The following is a 16,598-nucleotide window of genomic DNA, read 5'->3' as shown; positions in this document are numbered from 1 at the left end:
AATAATTAAAGGATATGCAGAGTAAATTGTGTCACTACTTGGAATATATTGTAGTATTTCAGAAAGACACATTTAACTCACTTATCACAAAAAGCAAAGTAAGAGCAAATGAATACAATCCTAGCTCATAAGCTTCAGCTCAGTATTCACAAGCCCTGATTCTCTGTACATAGTGCCAAACTGAATATGTGTACAGTGACTTATATTACTTAAAAAAAAAAAATACCTGTAGCCCCTCCAGGGGCTTCCTAAAGGCTGTGGGGTGGGTCTGCAAAGGTTCCCCCTTCCACTCAATGGCCTCTAGGGCTTTGCAGGGAGTATTTGAGCATGTGCAATGGCATCTCTCTCTCTCTCTCTCTCTCTCCAAAATCGCAGCTGAAAACAAAATGGCTGATGTGCATGCTCAAATGGCCTCCGCGAGGCCTGGCATGGCCTAGGGCCTCACAGAGGCCATTTGAGCATGCACAGTGGCCATTTTGTTTTTGGTGGCCATTTTTAATTTTTAAAGAAATTTTTTAAAATGGCGCCTCCCTTCAAGTGGCACCCGGGGCACGTGCCCTGCCTGCCCTACCCTAGATATGCCCCTGACATAGACAATACGAAGCTCGAAGGACCAATGGCCTGACTCAGTGAGGCGGGTCTCATGATTAGTGAGACCCACCTCAAGAGGGTTAGTGGGGAGAATGGGCTTAGCCCACTCTCCCCACACACAAGCAGGGAGGCAGCCCTGGGCAGCCAGATCGGCCACCCACACGACTGCCAGCTCCATTACGGAGCTGGCGGGGGCTGGGGAGGATCAGGGGCCGTGTGGCCCCTGGAAGCTCCAGCATGCCCTGCGCGAACGCACAGGGCATGCTGGAGAGACCCCTGAGCTGGGAGGCTGCTTTTCAGCCTCCTGGTCGGGGGTCACTGGGGGACCCGCGCCATGGCAACACACGGTCAAAAAGCCCGGGTTAGCGGAGCACTCTCTCCACTAACCTCGGCTAAGGGAAGGGGCATTTCAGCAGCTTACCCGCTTTGGTGAGACCGGGCTCAGCTGCAAGACCAGTGGTTCTCACGGTCATAAAAAACTGGGCTAGGCTCCCTTAGCCCGATTTTGTATGACTGTGAGACTAGGTTCAGTATATGGTAGCTTCCTATGTCCCATGTTGCAAAGAAGGAGAATGGTGGCAAGAAGCATAGCACTAAAATAATTTATTGTTTGGTTGAAACTCATCCCAAGGCGGTTTACAAAAGTTCAGATACAATAGAACTCCATAAAAATCACATTCAAGTATCAAAATCAATTAAAAACAATAAACCATCAAAACACCAAAAAGCAACAGCCATAAAAAAACAGAGACAGCAACAGGAGAGCAGAGAGATTCACAAGCCCTGAGGGGTAAAAGCCTGAACTAATTGAAAAAGTGTTTAGTTGTTTTTTAAAAGCAGCTAGACATCAGAGAATGGACACCCTACCAGGGGAGCACCCCAGAACCTGGGGGGCAACAACAGAGAAGGCCCTGTCCCACATGCACGGCCACTGAGCCAAGTTGAGAAGCTGACAACTGAGAAGAACATGTTCACAAGAAGAGCAGAAAAATCACCAAAAACGAGAGCCCCTTTTCAATACCTATCACAAGAAGGCAAATAGCCCTCCAGTTTTGAGTGATGAAGCATGAAAGATGTTTGCATTTTCAAACGCCAGTATCATGTGTGAAGGGGGAATCTTCTCATTTCCCCACAGCAAGGTTCTGGAGTTGCTCATGCGCTCGAGACATGTGCCTCTTACGACAGGGGAGGTGTGCAAGATACTGCTTTCCATGTTATACCAGAAAAGTGCAAGAAGCAGAAGGGGGAACCCTGCGCGCCTTTTTGCTGCTTCCTATAATGTACAAAATGGCTACAGAAGAGAGCTCGGGGCAAGGGCCCTCTCCCCATGCTCTGGTACACTTGATTCAGCCAGCATTCCCATAGCAGGGGAAGGCTGATCACTTCAGACAGCCATGCCAGCCCTTCTAAAAGGGAGAGGGAAATTACAGGAGATGCATAAATGGGACAGTCAGGGCGCTTCTGGGAGCTTTCTTAAGCCAGCTATGGGGAGGTTTTGGCTGGGGCCAAAAAGTTCCTTTCAGTCACTAGACGGGTGTAGGAAAGTAGCAAACCAAAATTGGTGATCTTCTTTGAGTCTCATTTGGCCTGCAGGCTGCCAGTTGCTGTCTGCACCCCTGTGCCCCATCCTGCTTTCTAAGGTCACTTGAGGGCATCCACTTCATACTGTCATCCACGTGCCCTGTTAAGCTTTCTAGGGAAGGCAACGAGGGGTGTTTCTAGGAGGTGCCTCCCCTAAACGATGCAGCTCCCTTCCCAGAGACTCACCAAAGCCTGAATAACTTCCATAAGTGTTGTAAAGCCAGTTTGTCTGGGTTGGCTATAAGCCCGTAGAGGACCAAGTCTTAAAATGGTTTGTATTTTAAGTCCTGGCCTGCAGCACTTACTTTCTGTGATTAACCCACCACTTTTTCATTCTACTTTCCTGATGAATAGGGAGAAACCCTCTAACTGGGCAAAGGGCCACCTTTTAAAGTGGTGATTCTCTTATATTTAGCAGGGGGAGAGCAATGGTCCTTATCCAGTCCCAGCACAGTGTCCCTCCAGTGGTTGTTGCTGGTGTTTACCTTATGTTTCTTTTTTAGATTGTGAGCCTTTGGGGTACAGGGAGCCATCTTCTTTATTTTTTATTTATGTTTCTATGTAAATTAATTTGAGAACATTTGTTGCAAAGTCATGAAGCTATTCTCACAATCACTGGAAAGTGGGCTAAGGGAGTTTAGCCCGCTTTCCAGGGATAGTGGGAACCACCGGGCTTGCAAGTGAGCCTGGTGCTCTCAAGGTGGCTAGCCTGACTAATTACCCCTCCCCTAAGACGAGGTTAACGGAGCGAGCGCTCCATTAACCTCAACTTTTTGCTCATGCGTTGCCGCGGCACATGGCAACACACGAGTCGATCCCTGGTCAGGGGTCTCTCCAGAATGCCCCGCGCGCTTGCGCCGGGCATCCTGGAACTTCCGGGGGCCACGCGACCCCCCGATCTCCGCCACCCCTGCCTGCTCTGTGACGGATCCAGCGGTTGTGTGGGTGGCCAATCTGGCCGCCCAGCTACGAGTGGCTGCTCGTCTGCAGGGAGAGCAGACTAAGCCCGTTCTCCCTGCAGTTAGCCCCAAAGCTCTTCTCACTGATCGTAAGAAGAGCTTCAGTGTCTAAATATTTGTCGTAGTAGTCAAATTCAGGTGGGCTAATCACTAAAAGCAAGAGCAGGCTGACACATGGCACTGCAAAAAAATTGCACCACCACAACAGCAAATATGCTGGTACTGTGACCTGTATGTGAGATCACGCTGGAAAAGCCAACAGAAGTCTGCAAAAGAAGTGTGAGTGCTGAAAAAGCTCTTGCCTTCAGCAGACTTTTCAAAACACTCCTTATTGTCATCTGGAAGAGCCCCATGTTCTGGAAACATATCAGAGGTTCCTCAATATCAGTGATAGTGGACAAGCTCCTTGAAAGACAGCATGCCCAACACCAGGGGCGGAGCCACCATTGGGCGAACAGGTTCAAAGAACCCAGGCCACTGCCAATCAGGGGCCGCGCCTCACGGCACCGACACACCTCCAGCGTCTGACGTCAGACGTGGATGTGCTGGTTTAGCTCCTGAGTGGGGGCTGCGTGGCCCCCGTTCAGGAGTTAAATGGCCGCTGCATTCATGGCACGGCCAGGAGGCAGGGAAGAGCCACTCCTGGCCATGCTGCGAAGGCAGTGCCGGCTGGACTCTAACTCCCAAACGGAGCTGCGTGGCTCCATTTGGGAGCCAGACCATGCCCCCTACGTCTAACGTCAGACGCGGTGTGTGCAGGGCTGCCGCCGTGGCCGGACATGGGCTGCTGGTGGTCTGGCTCCATGCCTGCCCAACTCTAATAATGTTCCTCTGCAATTCAGATCTGCCAGTAGGTGCTGAGTGTGTCCTAGGCCAGTGGTTCCCAACCGCGGTCCTCCAGATGTTGTTGAACTACAACTCCCATCATCACCAGGTTTCAGCCATCGCAGCTGGGAATGGTGGGAGCTGTAGTCCAAAACATATGGGGAACCGCGGCTTTAGAGCACTCCCCAGAATCCCCTGCAACACCCACATTCTGTGGCAAGCAAGTAGATGGAGAAAGGGTTCCCTGGAGGTAGGAAGTCTGAGCATAACTGGTTTCCATCATATGTTCCTTAGTAAGCTTGCAATAATCCTGTAAGGCAGGAGGTCAATATTATGACCCTCACAGGGCAAGTGGAGGGCTAGGACAGGGTTTCTTAACCTTGGGCCCCCAGATGTTGCTGGACTACATTTCCCATCATCCCCAGACATGGCCTTTGTGGTTGAGGATGATGGGAGTTGTAGTTCAACATCATCTGGGGGCCCAAGGTTAAGAAACCTTGGGCTAGGAGATAGTAGGGCTGCTCTCACAGCCATTAACTGGATAGGACAAGCACCCTACCCAGCTCTGGGAGCTGTGAGTACTCCCAATTTTTGGTCATGTGTGAGCTATAAGCTAGGTCAGAGGAGGGGAAAGTGACTGTGGGGGAGATGGGCACAAGGTCCAGCAGTGTTCCTCCTACCTTGGTAATATGCTGGGTTAAAGTGCTGGGTAGGATGACGCTCTCGCAGCCTGCCTCTGCCTCCCACACGATCACTTCCCCCTCCTCTGACCAGCTTTTAACAAAGACGAGGAATATTTATATACCGCTTTTCAACAGAAGTTCCCAAAGCGGTTTACATCAATATAAATAAAGAAATAAAATGGCTCCCTGTCCCCAAAGGGCTCACACAAACTAAAAAGAAAAAAGAAACACAAGACAGACACCAGCTACAGCCACTGGAGGGATGCTGTGCTGGGGTTGGATCGGGCCAGTTGCTCTCCCCCTGCTGAATAAAGAGAATCACCACTTTGAAAAGGTGCCTCTTTTGCTCAGTTTTAATTCACACACAGCCGAACACTGGGAGCGTGCACCGCTCCCAAAGCCGGCTAGGATGCTTGTCCCAGGAGTGGAGCTTCAATAGAGCGGAGCAGACCGAAGGACCATGCTGCCCTGCCTCCCAGAGCTGCCCGGCCCTGACACGAGCTGCCTTGCTCACTTCCCCTCCCATGCTGGCTTGCATGAGGCAGAGCGGTGCTGCCCATCCCCAGCACACCGCATGGCACTTCTGCCACCCAGCGAGGCAGATGGAGCCCAGGGGCTGGAGCCAGCAGCAGTGCCAGGGTGCCTCCTCCATCGCTGGGTGGGGCAGTGGGGGAGTGAAGCGGCTCGTTTGTGTGCACCTCCAGCACGCCCATCCCCAGTGTGCACACAGTGTTCCTGCTGCCCGCTGCCATTTCCCAGGCCCAGCTGTCAACCCTACTGGAGCACAGGGACTGGAGTCAGCTGGAGCCGTTTCCCAGGCTGGACGACGCTGCCCCTCCCAGTGATGGAGGCATGTCCGCACTCCAGCCGGCCCCACCCCGCTACACTCCAGCCACGTCAGCAGCTGGAGGGAAGCAGAGGGAGCAAAGTGGTACACGAAGGGGCCTCCAGAGTTTGCTCCCAGGCTGCCTTTAACCTCACTATGCCACTGGCTTGTCCTACCAGTGGCTTGGCTAAGGGCCATTCAGGCAGCTCATGGCTTAATGAGATTTTAAACCAGGGATGATCCTGTAGTAGAAAGGATGAACTTTCTGCCCAACTATATATATAATACTGTCATCAGGAAAGGGTCTATTCTGCTTGTCAGGGAGGTATAATAAAGCACTTGTAGAAGTCAAACCTATCCCACTACTGACACCATGTATTATCATTAGAACTGAGACTTGTCTGCGTCTCCGCTCTGATTATAATACCGTTCTCACCTTATACCTCAATTCCTTAATCAAGGCAGCACACAGCCTCTCATCTAAGGTTTGTTATGTTTCTCTGTTTAAATAGGATTTTAATGGGAACCTTGCCATGCAGGTTCAAATCTATTCTGGCTAGACCCAAGTGTTTGGCACAGGGTGAGTAATAAATGAGTATAAAAGACATATTGCAACAAGATGACTTCCAGCTTGGCTGTAGCCATGTGCAATAAATGAGTTGTTACTCAAAGGCTCTGAGTCCCTGTTGGTACATTCTGAGACCCCTTCCACTTGTAGGCTCCAAACCAGTAATTCGAGAAAACCTTCCCAGCAGCCCAGACCCAGACTAGAAGCTTAGAAGCCAGGATAAACAATAGGGTCTGCCAGAGTCCAAAAGAAGGCTCCATGATGAATTGGCACAGTCCTTTTACCTACCACAAGGGGGCATTGAGTGTTCCCCCAAAGGGGTGGTTCAGGACAGAGGAGGACACAGTATCTGTGCGGTAGCATTGTCTTTTGTGACGTTCAGATCTGACCACAGTTTCCCTGTTGGGCCAAGAGGGTGTTGCAAAGAAACCACAGAGGCTGGTACTGGGCTGGTGGGGAGAGATAACCCATTCCTAGCTTCACAAGAGAGAAGGAAAGATGTCACAAAAGACCGAGCTGCTGAAAGTCCCATCAGTGTTCTGTCCCTAACAGTGGCCAAAGCAGAGCCTCAGTGGACTGTGGAGAGAAATGAATTCATGGGCATAGGTATGTTTTGGGCTCATTTTGCAGCGATGCATATTTTGAGACAGAGAGGGTTGCACATTGCTCGGACTTGGAGGGTTAAGCAGAATTCAGCTCTCCTGCAGAAGTGGAATTAGGATGCAGCAGCAGGCTTGTGAGGCTCACTTTGGGATTCCTCAGCTGCTGAAATGAAAGTACAGATTTCTGCCTTTCCCCTCAGAGTTGCCCTGTTCTGTCTCATGATTAGAAACTCCTAGTCGAAACCTGCAGGCACGAGCACTGAAGAAGGGAAGAGGCGAGCAAAGTGAGGAGAGCTGATGAGTGGCAAGTCAGGAAGGCCAGGGTTTAAATTTCGCTTTAGGCAAGTGTCCAATGAAACTAGACATGACAGCTACTGGCCCATTTATCTCAACCAAAGTCTGCCCCACTCACATATAAAGCCATGAACAAGGTCCAATTTTAGTTGCAAAAGAAGGGTGCTTAACCCTCCTCCCTCCCATACCTTCACTCAGGGCTGTCTGAAATAGGTAGCGGGGAGCAGTTTGCCCAGGTCCTCAGGCTGACAGGAGCCCCATGGTGGAGCCACAGAGCCACAAAGACTTTTATAGCTCTGGAGAGCTGAAGACATATTTATTTTGTTGGAGATGGAGTTCCAGTGCATCAACCTTTTGCACCAACTATCCTAACGACCACTAGAGGTACTGGGAGTAGAGACAGTGAGTCAGGGTTGTTGTTCCTATCTGTTCCTAGCTGTCTCTACTTTATGACCCCTGATATGACTCCTCAGGCATTTCCTGTCGAGAGTCAGAATTCCTTCCTTTCCTTTTAGACAGCAGATGGAAACATCTCTCTCTCTCTCCCTACCTATTCATTATGTAGCCTATAGACAGGATTCGGTCTTTCCTATCCAAAAGTGTACTTCACCAATAAATCTACTTAGTATTTAGATTCTACAAGAATCTCCATGTGTCTTCTCTAAATAGCTGCAACAACTAAACTCTGCATTCTACTCTGTAACTGGAGTGGGTAGCTTCTTTAGTGCTCTGATAATTAATCGGGGTAAAACTTACAACCCCCAACATATTTATCATGTGGGGCACTGTGAACTATTTTCTCCCTGGACTCTGCACAAGCTAGAGACAGTCCTGGCTTTACTTCTATGCAGTTTGACTTTGAACTTCTTCCCTCCATCAATACTGGAAGAGGAGCAGGGAAACATGTCTGGGACGACAGACTGGGAAGATACACTGCAAGAGGTTGCCTCCCCTCACCTGAGTGTCCAAAATCAGCAGGGTTGATAAAAATCGATGATTTTTCAAATAAAATAAAATAAAAAATAAATAAATAACTGACTTAAATTGGATCTTTTAAAATTTAAATCAGATTTTTAAAAAAACAATTCATAAAGAACCTAGTCAAAGATGTCATTATGAATATCATAATTATATTCTATGAACATGTTAACAGCAGTATATGGGGATGAGAGATAACAGACTTAATCAGTCCTAATCTGCAAGTGGTATACATGTAGTGCACAGTAGGGAAACACCTATCATGGCAGCAGGCCATAAAAGATACCTGATTTGTGAATATTTTAATGAAGTTCCTGTACCTGTAGGTAAGAAAGGCATGCATGCAAAATGCAAATAGTGCAACAACGAAATGGAAGGCCTTGTTGCCCAAATGAAACAGCATTATGAGAAGTGTGTACCTACCTTTTAAAAATCAAACCTACATCTATCTCTAAATATGTAGAGTAAAGTAAAATATGCCATCAAGTTGATTTCGATTCCTGGCGCCCACAGAGCCCTGTGGTTTTCTTTGGTAGAACACAGGAGGGGTTTACCATTGCCTCCTCCCTCACAGTATGAGATGATGCCTTTCAGCATCTTCCTATATCACTGCTGCCTGATATAGGTGTTTTCCCATAGTCTGGGAAACATACCAGCGGGGATTCGAACCGGCAACCTTCTGCTTGTTAGTCAAGCATTTCCCCGCTGCGCCACTTAAGGTGACTGTAAATATGTATTAAGGTTATATTAGACAACAAGAACGTACTTTTATCGAAAATAATTAAACAGAATCTTCCTGACCAGTAATTTAAATTGTGATTTAAATCATTAAAATTGAGTCCTTCCGTGATTTAAATCAAATCAACCCTGAAAAACCAGACTGCCAATCCACCATCTCCTGCTTTATTTGTGACTGAGACAGACTTGGGTTTAAACAAGACTGCCACTGTCAGGTTGTCAGGGCTTCAGTCATGGGCAATAGTCAAGGAGGCTGTTCGCATGAGCAGCCCTACTGGGGTAAGGCTGCTCAAGTTAAGCAGTGGGTTCATGGTTGATCCCTGGGCTATTACCTAGGTAGAAGGGGGTGAGCGTGCCCTTCTACTGTGGATCCCAGTTGTGTGTCTGCTTGGCATGCCTGCCTACAGTGGCTGGCTTGAGGGGGAATCCCCCAATGCACTGCCTTCCTCACGCGGTGCATTGGGGGATTTCTGGAGGCTGGGCAGCATTTCCCTGGCCTCCAGAATGCTGTGCTACCTGCCGTAGTGGCAATCATGTGCAATCAGCAGTGTGGCAGAAGATCGTAGGAGATTGTGTGGGGGAAGGTAGGTATACTCTTGCCTTCCCACCAGACCTCCCTAGCCACCAGGGATTTGGGTCATGTGGACAACCTTATGGTGCAGCCGGAAGCCAGAGGATGAGCTGAGAATCAAGAGGCAGAGGGCAAGCCAAGAGCTGCCCAGTGGCCTGCACTGATGGAGGACCTGCACTGTGGCACAACAGCAGAGACTGGAGTGGATTCATCATAGGGGGCTCCCACAAACCTATCTCACTCTTGGCCACACAAAAGCTAGACAGCCATGCACATACTCCTTCCTGCTGGACCTGACAGCAAGGGATAGAAGGAAGGAGAGCAACTATAAGCAAGTTTTTAAAAAGGTATTTTAAAAATACCTGTTTAAAAAGGCATTTCTGTTTTAGCTCCATGCAAAAACCATGTTGTTTATTTTATTTCTATGGCGGGGGGGGCGGGGACAAAGCCCATCCCACCTTTTCAGGCACAGGTTTTCTAGCCATAAGAGGGTATGAAAAACAATTACCAGCAGCAAATAAAAAGCATTGTAACAGTATGACTTTCATCAGCATAGCTGAGAATGAAGAGCAGATCATGGAAGTTAAGAATTCTTACAGAGCATGGGCCATATCTTCTCTCCTGAAGAAAAGTCTCACAGAAACCTGAAGTCCAGTTCTGCAACATACCAGTTTTCAGCAGTGATGAGCAAAGGGTAGGCAGGTCACAGTGCTTTGGGTTAAATTTCTCATTTGGTGGTGTTGCATGACTTAAATAAACCTGTCTGAGCAGGAGGCAATAGCCAAGCATCATTTATCTAGGCCCATTACAAACTTATAATATGATCCCTCAAACTTATAATATGTTCCCTCTCCTTCCCATCTCCTACAAGCCTTAGTCTGTTTTTAAAAATTAGAAGATTGACTCATCTCCTTTAATTTTTTTTAGTGGCCTTTATTTAAGCTCCTTACATTTCTGGCTGACTGATTTGTGTTTATAGCCAGACATGGCAGTATCGCATATATGCATATTAATTAGACAAATGCCATTTAAACACTCTCCTTGGGATATAGCATCCATTCTTTTATGCAGTCTGGAGAGCAGAGGCCTAACTCACTTCCTCACCTGAGTTCAGAGGCCTATACATCTTCTCAGCAGCACCAGCTCCCCCATCTCTGGGATCTCAAAATCCCTCATGAGCATGGATGGTGCTTGTTACTCCCTCCTGCAGCCACACCCTGTTGGCTCCTCCTACCTTGACTGTGCATAGGAAATAACAGCAGGACCAAGGAAACCTGGGACTTGTAGTTCTTTAAAGACTGAGTCACTTAGGGTTGTCAGACCTCCAGAAGTGGCCTGTAGTAGTCTCCGGTAATCAACACCAATCCTCTAGAGACTATTGAAAACAATCCTGGAAATTTTTTATACCTTGGTATTGTAGAAAATGTTAAGAAAAAAACTGGAGACCAAATCTCCAGGAATAATTTCAATCAGAATCAGTAACCCTACTCTCAAACAACAAATCTTAGATTTTCTTGTACAAGCACTGTTTTCTCACTCATTCACTCACAAAATCCTTTTTCATTCACTCACAACATCTGGACATCCTATATAGATACAGAGAAAGATTTTAACAGAGAAATACAGAGAAAATCTATATACGTATTTAATTCTCCTGGGTGTGCCAGGGAAAAATGCGTCCCGGCAGCCCAGCTGATTGGCTGGGCTGCAGGGCGCCTGATTGGCTGGCGCACCCAGGAGAACAGCGGCGGCGGCGGCCATGGCCGAGGAACCAGGTGGGCCCGGCCGCAGAGGCGAGGCGGCGGGACTGGCCGGGCCCGGCTGCGGAGGCGAGGCAGCGGGACTGGCCGGACCGGGCCCAGCCGCGGAGGTGAGGCGGCGGCTGGCGGTGGTGGCCGCACTCAGCCCCCGCAGGGCGGCGGCCCCACTCGGCCCCCGCAGGGCGGCGGCCCCACTCGGCCCGGCCGTGGCGGCGGCACTCGGGTCAGCTTGCTACCTCAAGACCAGCTCATGAGTGCAGTTGTATGTGAAGGACTGTTTAGGCATTCATTTAAAAAGTAAACCTTGGAACAGGAACTGTACTACTGTGTGTGTTCTGAACAGGACTTCCGAAAGTTTCCAAAATGCATCTAAATTCAATGGGAGTGCGGCGGCACTCAGGTCAGCTAGTATATATTTAATTCTCCTGGATGTGCCTTAGAATGAGCATCCCGGCACCCAGCTGATCAGGCGCCTGATTGGGTAAGGCGCACCCAGGAGGATTGGTCGCGACGGCGGGCCCAGCCCAGCCGTGGAAGCAAGGCCCAGGAGTGGGGGGGCAGAAGGGGGGGCAGAAGTGGCGGTGGGGAGGAGAGGCAGCTGGGCCCGGCACAGGCCATGGTCAGGAAGCGGAGACTGGGGCAGAAGGTGGGGGGGAAGAGGTAACTGCTGGCCCCAAAGAGCAGGGTCGGCTAGTTCTATATCATTCTCCTGGGTGCGCCTTTAGAATGTGCGTCCTGGTGCCCAGCTGATTGGCTGGGTGGCAGAGGCGCCTGTTAGGCTGAGGCAGCGTGGGATCTCACGCGTGGCAGGAGGCCATTGAGCTGCTGCCTGGGGAAATGGTGGCAGCTGCGGCAAGGCAGCGGCTGCAGACCCAGCTGATGTGTTTAGAAAACCAAAGAAACTCCATGTTTGCCCAGAATACCTCATTCTAACTTAAAGTAACCCCAGCCCAGCTCAGGGACATCACGGCCTCTCATGATCAACGTCATTATCTCTCTCCACTAAATTGTATCTATGAAACTTGGTTCTCACAAGGTTCTCACTGTTTTTCGCTGACAGTTAAGAAAACAGGATTTAACCAAATAAGGAGTAATCACCAGATGAACCATGAATCATTCGCATGCGTACTAGATACTTAGACCACCATTTTATTGCCACGTATACTGTGTCTAGGGTGTCAGCATCATTCAGATTGTTTGTATAGATGTAAGATGCACCTGTAACCAAACGGTAATCAGTTTGAGAGCGTGAGCCTATTGATTACCTATTGCTAAACTGCAGTAGCAATAAAGCCTCTAAAATGATTCCCACTGAGTCTGTTTGATTGACTAAGAGGCGGACCCAGGGACGAACCGAATTCACATCACAGCCACAGTGAGACTGTGGCGGCAGCCTGCGCACCCGCCAGAGTCAGGAGGGGGCAGCAGGAGGCAGGAGAAACCACGAGCGGGCGTGGGGGGGGGAGAAGCAGGCCGGGCGGGCGTCACAGACCCCCGCCGGAAGACAGGGAGAAGGGGCTGAAGGCGGGGAAAGAGTTGAACTAGGGGCGCAAACGCTATGCACCCGGTCAGCTAGTTTACAATTATTCCTGAAGGTTTTTTAATTTTAAATTATGATGCCAATTTCCCCCCTACTATTTTTCACAATATCAAGCCATTAAAATCTTCAGCATTTCTTCCAAACATCACATGGAGATTGATGTTGATTCCTGGAGACTCTGAAGGGTTGGCAACCCTAACACACACCCACACCCACACTTGGGCCCTGGTGGAGGTATTTGTGATGTTCCAGAGGGGAGAGTGAGAACCAATGCACGCTCCTACCCTTCTTCAATCTAATGGGAGAGCAGATGGGATGGCCTACTACTTGATATCAGGGCCAGAATATTTCCCTCTGGGCTGAGCCCCCAGCACAGATTTTCTTATCGTTCCAACCCCTCTCCCAGCCCCAGTTCTTTCCCAGACGGCTTGTTAGACAAAGCAGAAGAACTTTCTGGCAAGGAGGGGTGGGGATTGATTGTCTTTTTTATGGTGGCAGATATTGCAGCTATCTGGGTCCGTTGCCGGGAGCCTCCCAGGTAATGAATGGGTAATAGGATTACCTGGAAGATCCCAAGGGATACTGCCACCTGCAGAAGCTTCATGAATTTATATCTTTTAGTCTGATTGTCCTGACAGGGCTGAGGTCATTGGAGGGCCCTGACCCAATCAATGATCAACGCAGGGGGAGCTTCATTTTATACACAGGGCTTGAGGCCTCAGGCTCCTTGCCTCCACCGATTAGCTGTGCGGGGCTGGGGGTGGGGGAAATGACAAGAGGAAGATGAATTAGCACAGCCACCAGAGATGAGAACTATGCCTAGCCCTAAAGAACAGGGCGCTTTCCAGACTAGTTGCTCATCAGCAGCAAAATGCCTCCGTTCAGGCAAGTTGCATTTGAAACATCAACAGCAGGGGCAGCAGTCTCGCAGCAACTAACAACCTCAAAACACAGCAACTTTTTCATGCTGGATATATGACATCCTAGCTCTATCTATATCGCAGCAATTAGCTAGGTGGCCAGATTTGGCTTTTAAAAAGCCACATTCTGGCTTACAGCCCATTTGACCCACAAATATACCCCTTAGGTTCTGGCAACTCTGGTGTATAGTAAAGACACTGGTTGTGGTTACTTTCCCACTTCAAAATAACTATAGTATAATATAGAACTTCATAATAACAATAGGCAGTCAAGACACATTTGTTCACCCAGGCTTTTAATTAGATACTGTTGTAATTGTTTGTTCTAATAGTTTTAACATTGTTCTAAATTTTAAATTATTGTGATGTTTCAACCTTTTTAATTTGTTGTAATTTGAATTGTTTTATTGTAAACTGCCCAGAGACTTACGTTTTGGGCGGTATACAAATACATCAAATAAATTAAAAAATAATAGCACTGTTGGCAATACGGGTTAAACTATTACCAGTGTTTATTTTCTCTTTTCTTTTAAAAAAAGAGATTTCTGCCTTAGGTATGTATGCCTAATACATAGGCCAATTTAATTTGTTAATAACGATAGAACCCAATAGAGGAAAAGATCGAGGAGCAACTCCTCACCCAAAAACATTTGGGGCGGGGTGAGGAAAAACACTTCTAAAAAGAAACGTGTTTTGAACATGGAATATATAGGTTATTAGGTTTTATGGCATTCAGTTACATTAGGGAGGAACTCTTCAAAAATTTTGGGCAGATCTGCTGCACCTCTCGAACCTCAAGATGTAGAATAAGGACATTGGCCAAAGATATAGGTGTGTAAGGTAAAGTGTGCCATTGATTTCAACTCCTGGCGCCCACAGAGCTCTGTGGTTTTCTTTGGTAGAATACAGGAGGGGTTTACCATTGCCATCTCCCCTGCAGAATGAGTTGATGCCTTTCAGCATCTTCCTATATCACTGCTGCCTAATACAGATAGATGTTTCAGTGGGGATTCAAACCGGCAGCCTTCTGCTTGCTAGTCAAGCATTTCCCCACTGCGCCACTTAAGGTGAAAGATATAGTTAAGGTAAAGTGTGCTTTCAAGTCAATTTCGACTCCTGGCACCCACAGAGGCCTGTGGTTTTCTTTGGTAGAATACAGGAGGGGTTTACCATTGCCTCCTCCCGCGCAATGTGAGATTATGACTTTCAGCATCTTCCTATATCACTGCTGCTTGATATAGTACCAGAGGGGATTCGAAATGGCCTTTTGCACCAGTAACCCTAATGACCACTGGGGGCATTGGGAGTAGAGTTAGATAGGGTATCCTTCTCTTTCCTATTTATCTCTGCCTCTATGACCCCTCTATAGAATGAACTCAGGAACTTCCTGGGAGTGATTTCCTCCTTCTGAATGCTTCTAGCGTTCTCTCTCTCTGAGCACCATGCTTCTATAGGTCTCTCTCTGGCCAACATGTAGCCCATAGTTAGATATAGGTCTTTTCCTATCATCATGTACTTCTGAATAAAGTAGATTAGTTTAACTTTACATGACTCTCCATGCTTATCATTTACAAGCTGTTGCCCCTGAGACCCTGTTAACTTCTAATGAAATGGGAGCAAGTTAGCTCCTGAAAAGCTCTGCTATATAAGTAATTACCCCAAACATATATGGGGGCTATGCTTTAAGATAATTTTGAAGTTGTAGCTGGTGCAGAATGCCACAGCTTGTCCTGGTGGATATATTGTGATGAGATCGAATTCAGCTGGTCCTGTGGCAACTGTATTGGCTACCAGCAGATTTTGAAGCTCAAGTCAAGGTGGTGCTGGTTTTGACCTTTAAAGGCAGCCCTTCATAATGACCAGGGAGCTACATACCTTAAACTTGCCACTTCCCACATGAGCCCACCCATCTGCTGAGGACATCTTCAAGGGCTCTGTTCCAGATTCCTTCAGTTCCAGAAGTGACAGCATGGCTTTCTCCATTGTGCCCCCAAGGATTATGGAATTATTGCCCTCCTAGCATTTAGATAGTCATGCAGAAGAAAACTGCATGACTACCCATTCAGAAGAAAAACATGTGGACCCTGAGAATGGTTTTTGTCAGCTGTTATTTGGCTATAGCTGTTATGATTAGTTACGCTGCAGTGTGGTTATTTTTATCATTTGTTGGTTTTTATTGCTAACCACGTAACAAAAAGTGACCCACCTTGAGCTTCCTGGAAAGGCACATATAAATATCTTAAATAAATGAGTGTGATTTGAAGCCCATTCTAAATAGAGTACCATGGCACAGAAGTGGCAGGAGATGCAATAATATCAAGAGAGAAGCTGTTGCAACACAGTGAATAACAAGGCTTTGGATACACAGGAGGGGAAAGAGACCACTAGGTTTGTTTATGCATTCATCAAAATAGAGCTTCCATCAGTTTCTTTCAACTAGGCAGCCTAATTTGCAGAGTATGCAGATTGTGTACCAATTATGCAAAACAAACATTAATTGCAACCAATTAATTAAGCAAAGAACATATTGGTTCTTCTAACTCTTAATTATTTGCCCCAGCTGCTATAATAGGCAGGCAGGCCATATCTTACAGGGCTGCAAAAGATTCATAGGAAATGGTTGCACACTGCCCTTCTGTCAGGAAATGCAGCATGTGGAATCCAGGAAGCAGAGTTTCTTCTAACTCCAACTAAAGACACTTAATGAAATACTACATATTTATAAGACCTTGCTTTCCTGCAAAACTGATGCAATGATATAACTGAGATCTGCCATATGACACTACTGTGGGCCAATTCACAAAATCACTGAGTGCCTCTCTTGCTTTTCAAGACTTGGATTGACGTTTGCTCAAACTGAACAGATTGTACAAAGCTTCACTTATGACCTGGATCAGAGGGATGGGGATGTTATAGCTCAGCCTACATTTAGATCTACAACAGAACATTCTTGCTTTTCTTTGGCCCATCTGAAAAAGTATGAGAAATAGTGGAAGAAAAAACAGTGCTGTTCTCGTTATTTCCTTGGTCTGCCATGAGATCCACCCCCTGGTCTGCCATGAGGAGACCCTCCCTTGCTGTTCTCATTATTTCTTTGGTCTGCCATGAGGTTTATCGGGAAATAAATACAGCATGCCATACAGCTTGCAGGTATAACTTGAT

At 47.6% G+C, this 16,598-nt stretch overlaps 1 protein-coding gene across 13 annotated transcripts in view; it reads right to left on the bottom strand.

Moving 5' to 3' along the window:
* The window catches only part of RARG (retinoic acid receptor gamma), a 328,355-nt gene that overhangs the window by 306,463 nt on the left and 5,294 nt on the right, over window positions 1-16,598 (bottom strand). For 3 of the 13 annotated variants that reach the window (XM_053294826.1, XM_053294815.1, XM_053294827.1), the window contains exons 1-2: window positions 10,321-10,436; window positions 9,814-9,979 (exon numbers count right to left, since the gene is read on the bottom strand). The exons of 6 other annotated variants lie outside the window; for them this stretch is intronic. The gene's annotated coding sequence lies outside the window, so the exon portion shown is untranslated. 4 more of the 13 variants (XM_053294823.1, XM_053294824.1, XM_053294816.1 and 1 more) reach the window with 4 other exon arrangements.

The sequence above is a fragment of the Hemicordylus capensis genome, chromosome 2, assembly GCF_027244095.1.
Source record: "Hemicordylus capensis ecotype Gifberg chromosome 2, rHemCap1.1.pri, whole genome shotgun sequence".
Taxonomy (NCBI): Eukaryota; Metazoa; Chordata; class Lepidosauria; order Squamata; family Cordylidae; genus Hemicordylus; species Hemicordylus capensis.
This window is presented reverse-complemented; position numbering and strand designations above follow the sequence as displayed.